The sequence below is a fragment of the Tachypleus tridentatus genome, chromosome 1 (assembly GCF_004210375.1).
Source record: "Tachypleus tridentatus isolate NWPU-2018 chromosome 1, ASM421037v1, whole genome shotgun sequence".
Lineage (NCBI taxonomy): Eukaryota > Metazoa > Arthropoda > Merostomata > Xiphosura > Limulidae > Tachypleus > Tachypleus tridentatus.
The window spans coordinates 80,601,027-80,617,023 of NC_134825.1; the positions used below are offsets into that span (position 1 = coordinate 80,601,027).

At 34.1% G+C, this 15,997-nt stretch overlaps 1 long non-coding RNA gene and 1 pseudogene across 2 annotated transcripts in view; both read left to right on the top strand.

The window, feature by feature from the left end:
- LOC143253218 (octopamine receptor beta-2R pseudogene) overlaps positions 1-15,997 on the top strand; it is a 142,564-nt pseudogene that overhangs the window by 81,798 nt on the left and 44,769 nt on the right. The gene's annotated exons all lie outside the window — the stretch shown is intronic.
- LOC143251590 (uncharacterized) lies at positions 487-13,166 on the top strand. Its single transcript, XR_013028629.1, has 2 exons — positions 487-646; positions 10,196-13,166. It is a non-coding gene; the product is annotated as an uncharacterized LOC143251590 (long non-coding RNA).

A 15,997-nucleotide genomic window follows, 5' to 3' on the forward strand; every position in this document is an offset into this window, starting at 1 on the left:
AATGTAATTAATTATAACCATGCTTCGCCAACTTAGAAAAGAAATTCACACAGTAACAAAATATTTAATGATTCGTAACTCATTAAAAACAAATATTTAATTACTTTCTTAAAACTGATGAGTACATTAAATTAAAACGATTCTAGAGTCTCACCATCTCGTTATGGTATATGTCGCTATATCAAGCTCTGTCTGACGACCATATATCTTGGCAATAGTTCCACAGCGTGGTTTCCATTACAAAAGTATCTATAATAAGGTCGTCATGTCCAAAACACACCACTCCTCGCTGCCAGCTTTTCACATTCCATTAAGTGTAGAAGGACCACGTTTTTTCTGCGCTCGTTTCAACAGTCCATTCGCACGGAAATGTATTGGCGCTGCCTGTCTGTAATAAGTTAACTTGTGTGTTTCATATAGAATAACAAGAATACTCTTATTTAATTTTTCAGCTGCTTGAGGTATGCGACTGTTGAACTGAAGATCTGGCTAGAAACTATGTAGTTGGTGAACCCATACACTCCTGAGTCGTCTTGCAGACGAAGGGCTTTTGCCATTGACATTTATGTTTCTGGATTATTACCTGTTATAAGACCCCATATTTTCTTAATGCATGTACAACTTGTTAGAAGCGTCTTTCTGTAAGGTATTTATTCTTCAAATTTTATTTATTTGGTACGACCCATCAGTAGAATGAGTACTGAATTGTTTTAGAGAAACTTTTTACATCTAGTTAAAATACTGTTGGAAGTTAATTGTAAGTTACCAGACGATTTTACTTTATCAAAGTGAGCTCTAGAGAGCTTAAAGATTAAACTAATTTTTAATTAAACACCTTAAAACTCATAATTTTATTAAATCATTTTATTCCTTATTACAAGACGATGTTGTTGTTTTTAAAAATAACATAGATAAGAAAATGAATTTTTGTTTTGAACATTTGACGTTATCATATCACTTTGAAATGTTTAAATAACAACTTAAAGGAAAGCTTAACCCTAATGCAACTTATTCTACAAAGTAACGTACCAGCGATCTCGTTTTAATAAATTGTTGTTAAATTGGTTGTAAACCAAGTCTATCGTTTCTAGAAGAGAAGTACTTTGTATTCAGTCATACACGTGATTTATATTAATATTATAGAGATCAGTGAGTAAAGGAGGATATGCTAGACGTGAAAAGGAGGATATGCTAGACGTGAGGGTCTCCTTTCCAATTCCAATTATATCTACTCATCCATATGTCAGAGCTATAAATAAACATATTCTACTACAGACCTTCTCAGTATTCTGCACACAGCATATAATCTTATGTTTCTATCTAACTGAATTGGCGTTCGATATACATTAACAATACAGGATCTGCTAAAGGAAACGTGGTAGTGACATCCTCTCTGAATGTGAAAATAACCAAAGTTCTTCTAAGCAAACCGCATATTGTCGAAAAATAACACACTTGTTATAAATTTATGAAGAACCTTATGATTATTGAATAAATAATAATTTAAGATAATCTATATGAAAGACAACCTTGTGCTTAATTTTTAAAATCAGTATATGAAAAATCAATATATAAAAAGTCTCAGCGCTTAGAAAAACGCATTTTATCCGTTCAGTATCTCTTTATAAGGATTTGCATATTTGTTTCTCAGAAGAAAACAGCACAATGGGCTAGCTATGGTCCGCCCACTGCGATACTGAAACCCAATTTCGAGGAGTATAAGTCCGCAGACATACCGCTCTGCCATTAGGGGGCAACTTTAGAATGATGTTTGTTTGTTTTTGAATTTCGCGCAAATCTACACGAGGGCTATCTATGTTAGCCGTCCATAATTTAGCAGTGTAAGATAATAGGGAAAGCAACTAGTCATCACCACCCACCGTCAACTCTTGGGCTACTCTTTTACCAACGAATAGTAGGATTTACCTTCACATTCTAACGTCCCCACGGTTGAAAGGGCGAGTATGTTTGATGCGACGGGGATTCGAACCCACGACCCACCTGGCCACGCTGGGCCTTCTTTAAAAGGAACAGCATACCTTTCCAATTATAATTCTTTCATGCTTTAATTTTCTGTATATGAATATAGTAACTGTAAGTTTACAGATTTGACTTACAAGACTTATTCTGTGATACGAAATCGTCATTTTCTATTAATGTACAAAAATCTAATTTAGTCTACGTAGATAGAATTTAGAGAGTTAATCAATGAAAATTTCAACTAATGTTGATAACATACGCGCTATCTTGTGGCAGTAAAATCTCAAATATTCAGCGAAATTTTTTGTACGTAATTGAATAACTGACACTATCATTATTATTGTCACATCTAGAAAGTCATCATTGAATGATTTTAAATTGATTCAATTTTGTCTTGTTGTAGGCTGGTTATGTATGTTTATGTGTATAGAGTTTCTTTATATAATGCATTGTTGTTGTTTTTTTCTCTTTTCTTATACTTTAAACAAAATTATTTGTTCCCAATCTTCGTTGATACCAGAAAATCTCACGAATGGCAATGAGGAAACAGTTGATAGAATAGTGCAATCTGCACACTTCCAACCATGAGTTTAATGTAGATTGTCGTTGTTGTTATTGTTTTGAATTAAGCACAAAGCTACACAATGAGCTATCTGTCCTCTGCCCACCACGGGTATCGAAACCCCGTTTTTAGCGTGGGAAGTCCGTAGACATGCCGCTGAGCCACTGGGGGGGCTTAGATTGTCAGTGGAAAATAGCTTTAAAGACGCTATTTGTAGAATACGTTTAAAACTGGTCACAATGGAGTTTGTGTTCTTGCACGTCTTCGTTTAAGGAGTGTCATTTCAAAATTAAACAAGTAATTACTGGACCTTAAGATATGTTGTTTCGGGAGTGATGAAATATTAATTACTTGATTAGCGATAACACTGAAATATAAAATATATACCTCCCCCAGTGGCTCAGCGGTAAGCCACAAGTGTATCGCAAAAAATCGGGGCTCGATACCTAATCACAGAACAGCTACCCACTCTGTAGTTTTTCTTTTAAAAACTGACAAGGTGAAACTAACTATATTATAAATGATGTAATAAGTTTTTGTGTTTATCAAAAAAGCGGCATTGATATTTTCAAACATCTTATGAAAACTGGCACATTTATTTTATAATAAAGATGTTAGACGCACACACATTATTATTTTTAGCAACAATATTTATAAAACTATATTGTTTCAACACTAATTATTTATATCTAATTAAATATGAGAAAGTTTACTGAGTTAGGCTTCATAGACTGTTAGGACGGATTATAATTAAAATTAATTTTACGTTACAAACATTTTTAAAATTCAACCTGAACGTGTTATACAGTTTAAGTTCGCTCCTGCTAGGCTTATATTATGTTAAAATGTTGTCTATGCCTAAATGTTTTAAACAAAATTAATATGAACAATATGCTTAACATTTAGCTATCAGTTTGTTTTGGAATTTCGCACAAAGCTACTCGAGGGCTATCTGCGCTAGCCGTCCCTAATTTTGCAGTGTAAGACTAGAGGGAAGGCAGCTAGTCATCACCACCCACCGCCAACTATTGGGCTACTCTTTTACCAACGAATAGTGGGATTGAGCGTCACATTATAACGCCCCCACGGCTGGGAGGGCGAGCATGTTTAGCGCGACGCGGGCGCGAACACGCGACCCTCGGATTACGAGTCGCACGCCTTACGCGCTTGGCCATGCCGGGCCTTAGCTATCAGTACACAAGGAATATTAAAACGATAAAATATGGCGTTCAATTCCACGTGGTGACCAGAGTGCAAATAACTTATTCTAGCTAATGCACACAACCCTGAATCATAAGTTTCTTCTACCTGTGGATCAGTGGTAATTCTGAAGACTTATAATGCTAAAAACTGTTTCATTACCTGTGACGGACACAGCACAGACAGCCCACTGTGTAGCTTTCTGTTTAAAATCAAACAAATTGAACGATAAACCTACAGAACAATTAGTAACGTCATAAATATTTAAAACCATAGTTCTTATTATTTATTATAACCTCACTATAATATTTTTTGATGTATTCTAAGCGTAATTTAATGAATAACATATGATATTTGATCTAATACTTAGTCTCTCAGGTGTCAGCAATATGTTTCTGGACGTATTTATAAAATCCAGATTAGATTTCCCTCGGTAAACAGAAATTGTGATGATAAATTTCTCTTGTCATTTAAAAAAAAAAAAGGAAAGGGCAGATGCTATTTAAGTAAAATTTTGGTTTGGTTTGTTTTGAATTTTGCGCAAAGCTACACGAGGGCTATCTGTGCTAGCCGTACCTAATATAGCAGTGTAAGACTAGAGGGAAAGCAGCTAGTCATCACAACCCACCGATAACGCTTGGGCTACTCTTTTACCAACAAATAGTAGGATTGACCGTCACATTATAACGTTCCCACGGCTGAAAGGGCGAGCATGTTTGGTGTGACGAGGATTCAAACTCGCGACCACCGGATTACGAGTCGAGTGCCTTAAATCAAATTAAATTGGTCATTATTGCTATTAGAAACTTGAGATGATTCGAGGGAGAATTTATAGTTAGGCCGAAGTCAAACTCTTTGAGAGTATGATATCAGAAGTAAAATAAATGCACAATAATAAATAATAATGAAGAAAAAGTACAATTTATTGCTAAAGGCCGGTTGCCTTCTTGTGGTCGGTAGTTCGCGAATAGGAAAGATGCCACACAATCAGGATTGCTCACTGATAAACATGTAGTGATATGACTTCACAAGTAGAAGGAGAGGCGATCGTGCTTTGGACGATGCTAAACTTTTCTGGCATGTGAATCGAATCATAAACTTCTGGCCATCTTATTCTTTGTTAGTGTTAGAATGGCTTCTACTTGTTAACATCATCTTTTATCCTTACTACTCTCCTCTGAAGGTTTCAAGCTGTCTTGAAGTATATTTAAAAGTCTAAGATTTTTTAAATATCTTACTATAAAAATTATGAAATTGTATCCAGTTCAAAAAACACAGAAATCAAAGTTTAACGACAGCAGTATATTTATCAGATTGAAATAAAAATTATAATGCTTTTCTCTGCATTTAACTTCAGTTTTACTGAGATCGTTTTCCTTTTGCTAGCCTTATTACACACACACATATATATATCAGTTTTTGGTGGTTTTTAAAATACGGTTTACTTTACAGTATCAAAATTATAATATATTTAACACGAATTTGAAAATGAAATATTTTTTTCTTGTTGTTGTTAGCTATACAGCATCTCTTTTATCTATAATACTTATTGTAAATAATAAAACTAGTCCAAATATTAAAAAATACTAGTTTCTAAATTAAAATATCTTTACTCGTCAGTATATGTATGTTCTTTACTTGGTGATTTTGAAACTTGTACTTTTATTCCGGCGCTGCAATACCGTGTGGACATGTTGAAAAAGTAGATTCTCAAACCCACAAACATTTCACTTTATTAGGTTTTGCGAATCTCACAACAATATTATACTGAACGCTGTACAATATCATTTGCACCAAAGTCATGAATATTAAAAAGTAACTTGGAGCATTATCAATACCAGTTGTTAAAAAGAAAAGTAATTTTATCTTAGCTGTTGTATAAAATTCGGTTTTCGTTCTATGAATAGACACATTTCAAGCGTTTTACTAAGACTATCATTTCGTAACTGTAAACATGGAGAACGAGAAAAATGAGGTCGCTTTGTAAACTACAACGTTAGACGACAGCGGTGTTCGTTTTTAATCCTGTTAAATTACATTGTTTAATAAACCTTCAGTGAGGCTGAATGACATTAAGTTACGATCGTTACTGATTCCGTTTCAAGAATAGAGTAAATCTAGTCGTTTCAAACGGGAATCGTGATCTTTGGTTTTCAATAGAAGGATATAATATTTTTATTAATAAATGTGATTGCAGCTTTCGCTCTAGTCATAGTAAAGAAAGACGTTTTCATAGAGATAAAGAGAAATATGTAGTTAAGGCTCAAATTTTATTTTATTGTAACAAATAAACTGTCATAATTCGAAATGTGATTTTATACATCCGAAATTTTGTTACTGTGTATGCCATGACTTTGTATGTTTTTAAATATATCTCGTTTGTTGAAGGTAGTGTCTTTAATCATCGAACGAAACACTTCAGGAACAGTTTTAATTGTTTAGGTATATTCCTATAATCTCTCAGTATTGTTGAAATTGAGATTAAATATCTATATAACCAACAATGTTACAAAAATGCACAGGCTTTCATAGGGTGTCCTAACTTTTTCACATGACTGTATATTTAAGGGTGTTTTAACTTTTTCACATGACTGTATATTTAAATACTATAACATTGTTTCATGCAATAATGTGTGGAATTTATCAGTTGAACTAACCATTTCTCTTATCGTTTAAAGTTGCATAAGATAGATTTAGGTGGTACGCACTCCAAACATTTGATTGCGTATTGTACCCATATAAAACTTCCGACCATTTGGAGAAAAAAAATACTTATTATTAGGTTCCCTGAAACACTGTTAAAGTACTTATCAAATCCACGTATAAAGGATGTGTTTAATCACAAATGTGTGATAACTTGTCATTGTAAACATTGGATTATATGATATTAATTAATATTATGAAGAAATGTTAAATAATATCAAATTACATGACTGGATTACGCGATATTTATTAACAATGTGAATATGTGTCTGATAATTTCAGATTTCATGATCATACGATTTTGTGCAATTCTGGTAGAACGATTAGTATTCAAATATCAGTACGGTTATTGTTATATTAGGCCTGGCATGGCCAAGCACGTAAGGCGTGCGACTCGTAATCCGAGGGTCGCGGGTTCGCGCCCGCGTCGCGTTAAACATGCTCGCCCTCCCAGCTGTGGGGGCGTATAATGTGACGGTCAATCCCACTATTCGTTGGTAAAAGAGTAAAGAGTTGGCGGTGGGTGGTGATGACTAGCTGCCTTCCCTCTAGTCTTACACTGCTAAATTAGGGACGGCTAGCACAGATAGCCCTCGAGTAGCTTTGTGCAAAGTTCCAAAACATATTGTTATATCCCTGACACCTGCCTTCGTTATGATTTCTTACATAGCAAGCAGCCTGCCTTTCATGTGTTCACTCATCATACGGTAGCCTGCCTTAAGAATGCTTAGAAACTTGTATATGAATAGTTTTACATTATAGAATGTATTCAGTTTGTTTCCTCCTTTTCGTAACAACCTGTCTCTATTGTATTTACCAATTTTCATAACAATCTTCCGTTTTAACTTTGTTTTCCTCTATCGCAGCAACCTGCTTTCAATTTATTTTCCCTTCAGTTTGTTTGTCAGTTATCTTCAAAATGTTTACTCGCTTTCATAACAGCCTGTTATTCAATTTCCTGTCAATCTGACGTCATACTATTTAATTTCATATTACCACGTCTTCAAGATTCCTTCACTGTCATTTCAATCTACTTTAGGTGTCTCCTCATTTTCACAGGAAAACTATTTTAGTGAATTCACTCAAATCTCTCTTCTGTATGTTTATATACACTTCATGATAACCTGTCTTCATACTGTTTACTTTCTTTAATATCATTATGCCTTTAACCTTTTCACTTATTTCTATAGCAATCTAGCTTCAGTATATTTACTAATTTTCATAACAACCTTTCTTCAATGTGTTTACTTACCTTTTCAGCATCGTTCAGACTTCAATACGTTTACTCACCTTCTCAGCATCGTTCAGACTTCAATCTATTTTCTCACTTTCGCGAGACAAAAGGAAATGATGATATAATGATGTTATTAATAAGTAATCAATATATATATTTAAGAAAGAGAAACAGGGGTATCATTTATCATCACATTAGAATGTGTTAATAATAGTCAAAAGTTAACGTTCACTTTGTGATGAATTACTTTTAAACATTATTGTTCATAATTGCTAAGATACGTACACGAAACAGTTACTTGCTTATCTGATTCTAACTTCTTGGCTAGATAGTGTTATATTTGTATATAACACGACGTAACTAGAAACCAACCTTATATTAGCCGTGAGACAATGATAAATGTTAGCAGAGGAAACAAGTGTCAGATTATAATTGTTAATACGTTGGAAGCATACTGATGTTCTACAAAGTCATCTTAGTTTCAGAAGGAGGTGTTTTTGTTATTTTTTAAACTGTGATTTAGGCTTGATTATATTTGTGGGATCATTAAATATGGAGAAATTGTTTTACGTACCAATATTTTATTTTATACTCTGCAATATGAAAATAATGAATCGAGTTTTGGTTTGTTTGGGATTAAGCACAAAGGTACACCATGGACAATCTGTGGTCACACCACGGGTATCGAAAACCGGTTTTTAGCAGTGTGAATCCGCAGACATACCTCTGTGCCACTGGAGGAGGGGGGCTACTAAATCTAACATAAATGAAATCTCTTTACAACCAAAACTATATGTTATATATTCTTAGATTTTGCTATAAGTTACTTTAAATTCTAATTTATAAGAATAGCATGATTAAGTCAAGAGTATAGAGGAATAAACTGGGTCTAATCATGTCATCATTATATACTAGAAGCAACAGTTTCTCCAAACAGTTTCTTCAGTACATTGTAGAATAAGAATATTTATCAAACCAACTCCTTCTTACTTCGCAACAGTGGAATTTTAACAAAACAAAGCTCTCGTTACAATGTAAAAGAGCAGTATTAACAAACCATGTCCTCATTACATTGTAAAAAAGAAACCATAACTAAACCAAATTATTGTTAATTGTAAATATTAAATCTAAACACGTTCTCAGTTTGTTTAGTCTTCACTTTTGGCTGAACAGATCCTTCAGAAACTTATAGAAGTTTACCAAATTAAGCTTGGATAAATTGTACAAAACGTTACTTCCACAGTTTTTTCGGCCTGATAAATAATTAAGAAAAACAGTGTGAAATTGGAATAATGAAACAAAAAAAAATTATTTTTAGGACTTGTGTCCATCTAGAAGTACAGTAATTATTTAAGTTAGAAAATTGTAACCACTAAAATACAGGACCGAACGATTATATTGCCACGGTTGTATCAATGTCTTATTCTTGTTGAAGAAGTAAAGTAAACATATAGAAAACATAGGAGAGTTAACACTAAACAAAGTCCGATTGGTAAATATTAATCAAAATTAGTATTTTACAACTGCAGTATATGTAATAATATTTGTATGAATATTTTTATAATTCTAATTGTTAATTACTCCCCACAAACACTGAGTAAAGTTGGTGATTTTAGGACCTAAGAACAGAAAATATCTGACATGAAGGAATAGCTTAAACGTGTAATAGCTTCCCCTGGTAGCTGGAAATTGAATCATAATTCGGGTAGAATATCATTTCTTAAATAGTTCCAAAACAATAACCAAAACAAAAAATTGTTCATACCTGATTAAAACATGTACAAAAACAGTCAAGTTAGAATAAAGGATTCAGCGATATAAATTTGAGGTATTAAAAAAAAGAGTGAACTTATACGAAAGATACAAACCTTGTAAATATATACTGTTGCTGACTGTCCTCATGGCGATGGGAAAGGCGCTCAAGTTTTACCTTTCTTCTTATTTAATTTACTCATTTATACGGCTAACTCTTTTTTTTTTCCTGCCCTTGATGGCCGACTCGTAATCCGAGGGTCGCGGGTTTGAATCCCCATTACATCCAACATTTTCGCCCTTTCAGCCGTAGGGGCGTCATAATGTGACGATGAATCCCATTATTCGTTGGTAAAAGAGTAGCCCAAGAGTTTGCAGTGGGTGGTGATGACTAGCTGCCTTCCCTCTAGTCATACACTTCTAAATTAGGGACGGCTAGCACAGATAGCCCTCGAGTAGCTTTGTGCGAAATTCAAAAACAAACAAACAAACCTAACACACATTGAATTGCATGTTAATCACAGCATATGTTTCGTGTTTATTGCTTCCAAAATAGTTACAGAAACAAAAATCATATGAAGTTACCGAAAAAAAGTATGTGATTGTCGACAATTTTTGTGCAGTATATTAGGCTATATAGTGACTGAAGATATTTTCGTCGTCACTTTCCATTGTCATCGTCTTACGACAGAATGAGAAAACAAAATATCAACATTTGTTTTTTGCGCATTATATGACATTGATATGTGTTTTTTTTCTTATAGCAAATCTACATCGGGCTATCTGTTGAGTGACAGCGATATGAAACAGATCTCGCCTTTAGGTAATCCCAGAAGCACTCGCATGAATCCACAGTGTTAGTATTTAGTTACCCGTTGCATGTATGTCACTCTCGCCAACAGAAACTCAGTGCTGATTAGTTACTTTAAAGGATGTTTCCTGTTAACGGAAGAATTACAGATATCAGAAACAAAAATGCAACCAGAACACAGTAACAAGCAGTATTCGTCCATAATACTAACAACACCAGAATCTTGATTCCCATTTTTCTCTCATATTTGTTGTAACAGAACAGGATGTGGCACCCCAGTATCTGAAAAGTGTCCACAAGCATACGACTGCGACTGTTTGAGCTCATAATTATCAACTGTTAATTCAAGAAAGTGCTTGTCGAAAGCCCTTTAATGTCTCAACGGTATTCTGCGCGCTTACAATGCTCAAAATCGAGTACAAATAGCTAATTGTGTAACCTTGTGCTTAATAACAACACCAGAAGCTTCTCGGAAAGTATAAAGAAGTCAAACCATGCAGAAGTGAGCATTCTGACATAACTCTGATCTTACTCAACAGCTTGAAATATTGAGACGTATGTCTTTCCTCTTACTCCCGTATATTGGAAAGTGTTAACTGAAATACAACAAATAAACCTTGCATAATTTCTGTTACAATGTATTTGTAAGTTAGACGTGTATTTATTCAAGGTTCTCAATTACAATCACAACAACTCAACTAATCAGGAATTGTTTAGATTATCATTTCGATGCTGCTTTTCTCCCTTTTTTAAATAAGTTAGCATTTCAGTTGACATCAATAAACGAATAAATCTTCTATCTTAAGCCATTTCTTTAGTTGTCTATGTTTGTTTGATACCGTCATATTTATATTATATAGGCATCATTGTTCTTGTCGTCAATAAGATGTGGAGGCTATACCCTTGTACATTCACAATTACTATCAGCTTCAACAACGACTGATGTTAGTGAGCACTAAATCTGGAACTTATTATTGCTGTTTCACTTGATGTAGACACCTTCTATAACGCAGAGCAACTGCCTCCATCAAAACAAGAGTAAATTCGGCATCTCTACGGCAATATTAGGGTCTTGCACCATCGAGGTCCAACCATACACCATGAGTTTTTTTTTTTTTTTTGATGCCGCAGTTTACTGGCATTACACTTTGCCATCAGAGATTACATTACACAGGTTGTTTTCCCTTAACTTCTAGATGACAAGTAGCATTAACTGCCTCTATTAATCAAACATGAAACCCTTTCTGAAATTACCAAGCTAATACACTGACGTTACTGGATCCTTTGGGAATGAAACAAAGCGTGACCATCCCATTTAGCCTTCTTTAAATCAACCATCTTTAAGTACGTTTCGCACATTTGTATTTTCGAAAACCCAAGATCTCCATGTCTCGAGTTGTTAAAATTTAATACAAACTAGCACTTCTATGTATGTGATATAACTTCTGCACTCCCCACAACCAAACATTCCAAACCACGTCATATTTTCTCTATACCTTGTGGGATAAAACATAACACTGAAAAATATAGTCTGCAATGCGATATGTACATTGATATATTGCTAATGCTTTATGATACAACATTGTGAAGATTATCTAAGCCAATGTAAATTACATTTCTAACTTTTTTTTCTTGTGTTGACCATTATAGGCCGATGATGACATATACTCTTGTGTTATTAAACACAAATCAACGGATATAAAACACTTCCTTCACAATTTCTGTTTCAATGTTTTGTAATAATCTTATAATCATCATGTCAAAACTGATGAGTGTGAACATATGTTTATAATGTTTAGCATTATTATCATTACATGTATGTTGAAATCAAAATATATTGACCAAAATTTAATCTTACGAGGAAGCACTTATTATCCAATTTGTTAGCTTTTACGCCTTATGTTGGGTTTTATTATTATTATATTTTATCTACAATCTTAAACATGTTTGAGAAGGAGGATTTTCTTATGGAGTTGTAAAATCATGTTGTGATAACAATTACAATCCATTAAAAAGTCAATCAGTTATGAAAACTAAATTATGGCTGTATTTATTCACAATATGTAAAATAACTGCATAATGCCTTGTATTTCTCTCTATGTTAAAGATAAAATTCGTCGAGAGAAGAAAAGGAAATAAGCTCTCTATTATTCAGCAAGGTACTATTATTCCAATGGTTTGTGTTTATAGAACATTGTTGTTTGATTCAGCCCCAGGCCTTAACAGCTCGCGCCTCGAAAGACCTTGGATTAGTCAGAGGAAAACAAGTTTTCCGTTTCTTCTATTTTAGTCTTTTATATACAGACATGCATGGATTTTTATGTACCGGTGGTTTTATAACAGAAAAATAGCTGATGATAACATCTGTCTCTAAAGAAGTTAATACTCATAAATTTATTTATATTTTTAACCGCGGCATAGTAGATTATAGAACGGCTTTGAGTTTTTCAAGTACAAACATTTAGCTCATAACTCCGTCATCTCTTAACTAATTTCAGATATAATTACAGTCTTAGGCTCAGGAGGTCATACCCTTTCGATTGATGTATTTGACCACGCCAAAGTTTCATAGATTGATCTACTCTAACCCTGCTTAAAATGATTTCAATTTGGCTGGTAAAGATCCTGATGATTAAATAAAGTCGAATCGGGTACACTAGCGCCACACAGTTGGTATTGCTAGCTCACGAAAATATAAGTAATAAAAAGGGGAGAGCAACTGTCTCATAGATTAATTTATTCTAATCCCGCCCGTCTAGAAGAATTTCAAATGCAGCGGCTATTGATTATTCCCTCTTCTTCTTCAAAGGTATAATTGTAAACTAGCTTCAATAATATAAAGAACAAATACAAGCTTATTACAGAGGTGCGAGAAATAGAAAACTTTTGTGGACTTATTAGTAAAAAAACTGTGAGGAAAAAAAGATAATAAACATATAATTCAGACTCCAGAATTGGAATGTTTTCAAAAGACCAGATAAATAGGAATATGAGAAGCGCTCGTAGTTAGGAGGTATTCATATTTTTTTCTTTTCATTTCAGTTTGTGTTTCGTAAAATATTAGTGTAGCCACATTTCATTATGCCTTTTTCTCAAAATGATGTAGCGTGACCCGTTACTTAACTAAACCAGATGAAAAGAAATGATTCCGTTACGATTTCTTTTCTAAACCTTTCTAGACATAAATAGTGCGCAGTATATGTAAGTAAATATTTGTCTGTAATTGAAAATATATTTATTTTGTAATATTGGGTCACGTGGTATTGAGATTATTTCCCACATGATATGACCACACCCAAGTTTACCCTACTTTATATTACCATCTCAGGTAATTTAACATCACACTATATAATTTCTTATTCAGGTTAATATATATATATATTTTGCAAGCATGCTATAATAGTACGGATGTTTAAAGCTATTCTGTTTTACATGGTTTATATACCTTGCATTTAGACTACTATAAAAATAGTTCGGTAAATTATCATAGCTCACTGCATTAACTGATACAGAAATAAGCACTTTAAATGCCATGAATCCGAATTTTAATACCTGGTGCATCCACCAAATCATTTTAGCTTACATTAGGGCAAAGATGACAAAACGATTTCTTTTTAACAAGTGTGTTTAGTAAGAGTACAACAACATCTTAGGAGATTAAACATTTTAATAGTAAAAAAAACAGAGATTTTCACCCTAATATATTTAATCCTACCACTCTTAAAGCTCATTAACTACTGCATGGCAAGTTCTACCATCAACATCTCAACAGAGAGCGCCATTAGTGCAACGAAAACTCTAACGACAGGATCTGAATATTATTGCACTTGGCATCTTGTTGTTTGTTTTGTTTTGAATTTCGCGCAAAGCTACTCGAGGGCTATCTGCGCTATTTTGTTGTTTCATAACAACTATGTATATCAAATGTAATTGTTTACAAATTTTTTCCTTACTAAAGAAGTTATATTTCACTACAACATACCGAGCATCCGTTTCTTAAAAGGTGACACAGTAGCTCTTCACAGATTTCAGTAACATCTCCTGTTACCATGGCAACTCTGGCCGTTAGACCAAACAAGAAATAAGTATAAACATACGTGAAAGAACACTTTAGCAAAGGACAAGCGTCGGCAGTAAGTATAGTGAAGAACATAAGGTCCTTGAAGTTACATTTACCTCTTATTTAAAATCACTATAATAGTTTTATTGTCTTGATGCAATATTCATTACGAGCGCTTTAAATAAGACAGCCTTGTTTTAGTTTAAGTCGAACCATTAATGGAGTTTGATGTTCGTAAGTTATTAAATAGTCCAAAAATCCAAAGTTAACTATTAATAACGTTAGTTTTAAGAGGCTTTCTATTACATTAATTCGTGTACAAGAAATTACGTTGCTAGAGGCACCGTTTTACTAAAGGAGTCCCAGGAAAAACACTTACGTAATACAACAAATTAATAAATGTTTCAAATCTCTGTGAGTGAAGTATCTTGTATGATGAATAAATGCAGAAAGTAATTAGGCCTAATAAACAAGTTCAATGCCAAAACCATTTTTTACAATACTTGATTAAGAAGTTCAATTCAACTCTGTTTGCAAAATAACTTAGATTATAATTTATCTCAGAATGATCAGTTGTGATGCTGTAAATGCTTTAAAAGTTACCTTACTAGGACAGATCTGTTTAACTATTGAATAACCAACGTTACTATAAACGTTGATATCTATATTTTAAAAAGCAATTGTTTGTTTGTTTGTTTTGGAATTTCGCACAAAGCTACTCGAGGGCTATCTGTGCTAGCCGTCCCTAATTTAGCAGTGTAAGACTAGAGGGAAGGCAGTTAGTCATCACCACCCACCGCCAACTCTTGGGCTACTCTTTTACCAACGAAAAGTGGGATTGACCGTCACATTATAACGCCCCCACGGCTGGGAGGGCGAGCATGTTTGGCGCGACTCGGGCGCGAACCCGCGACCCTCAGATTACGAAGCGCACGCCTAACGCGCTAGGCCATGGCAGGCCCAAAATGCAATTGTTCACGAAATAATGTTTTCGATGGTTTGTTTGTTTGGTTTGTTTTGAATTTCGCGCAATGCTACTCGAGGGCTATCTGCGCTAGCCATCCCTAATTTAGCAGTGTAAGACTAGAGGGAAGGCAGCTAGTCATCACCACCCACCGCCAACTCTTGGGCTACTCTTTTACCAACGAAAAGTGGGATTGATCGTCACATTATAACGCCCCCCACGGCTGGGAGGGCGAGCATGTTTGGCGCGACTCGGTTATTAGCATTGTAAGTCCACAAACATACCGCTGAGCCACTGGGGGGCAACTTGTCGATGGCTCAGAAGTATACTTGAGGGTCTGTCACTTAAAAAACTGGCTTCGATACCAACAGTGGGCATAAAACAGTTAGCCATTTGTGTATATTTGTGCTTATCGCTAAACACATATAGTGCTTGTGAGCATTAACTAATTATTTTCTTTTCATTTAACAACTCGACATTAAAATTATTCACCAGATTTTTAGAATGTTGTATAAATAAAGAGTTACGAAACAACATTAAAATAACTATGTAATGTGTTATACTATTATTTCGTTCTTTTATTTATTATTTTGATGTCTATACCACTTCACAGTTGAGTTACAAATCAATAAACAGAAACGTTTGATGCAGTTATGAACTGAATCAGTTTCTACAGTTATCCCAACAAAAGATGAAGAAAAGATGTGCTAATATTCAAATTGTATCATGTA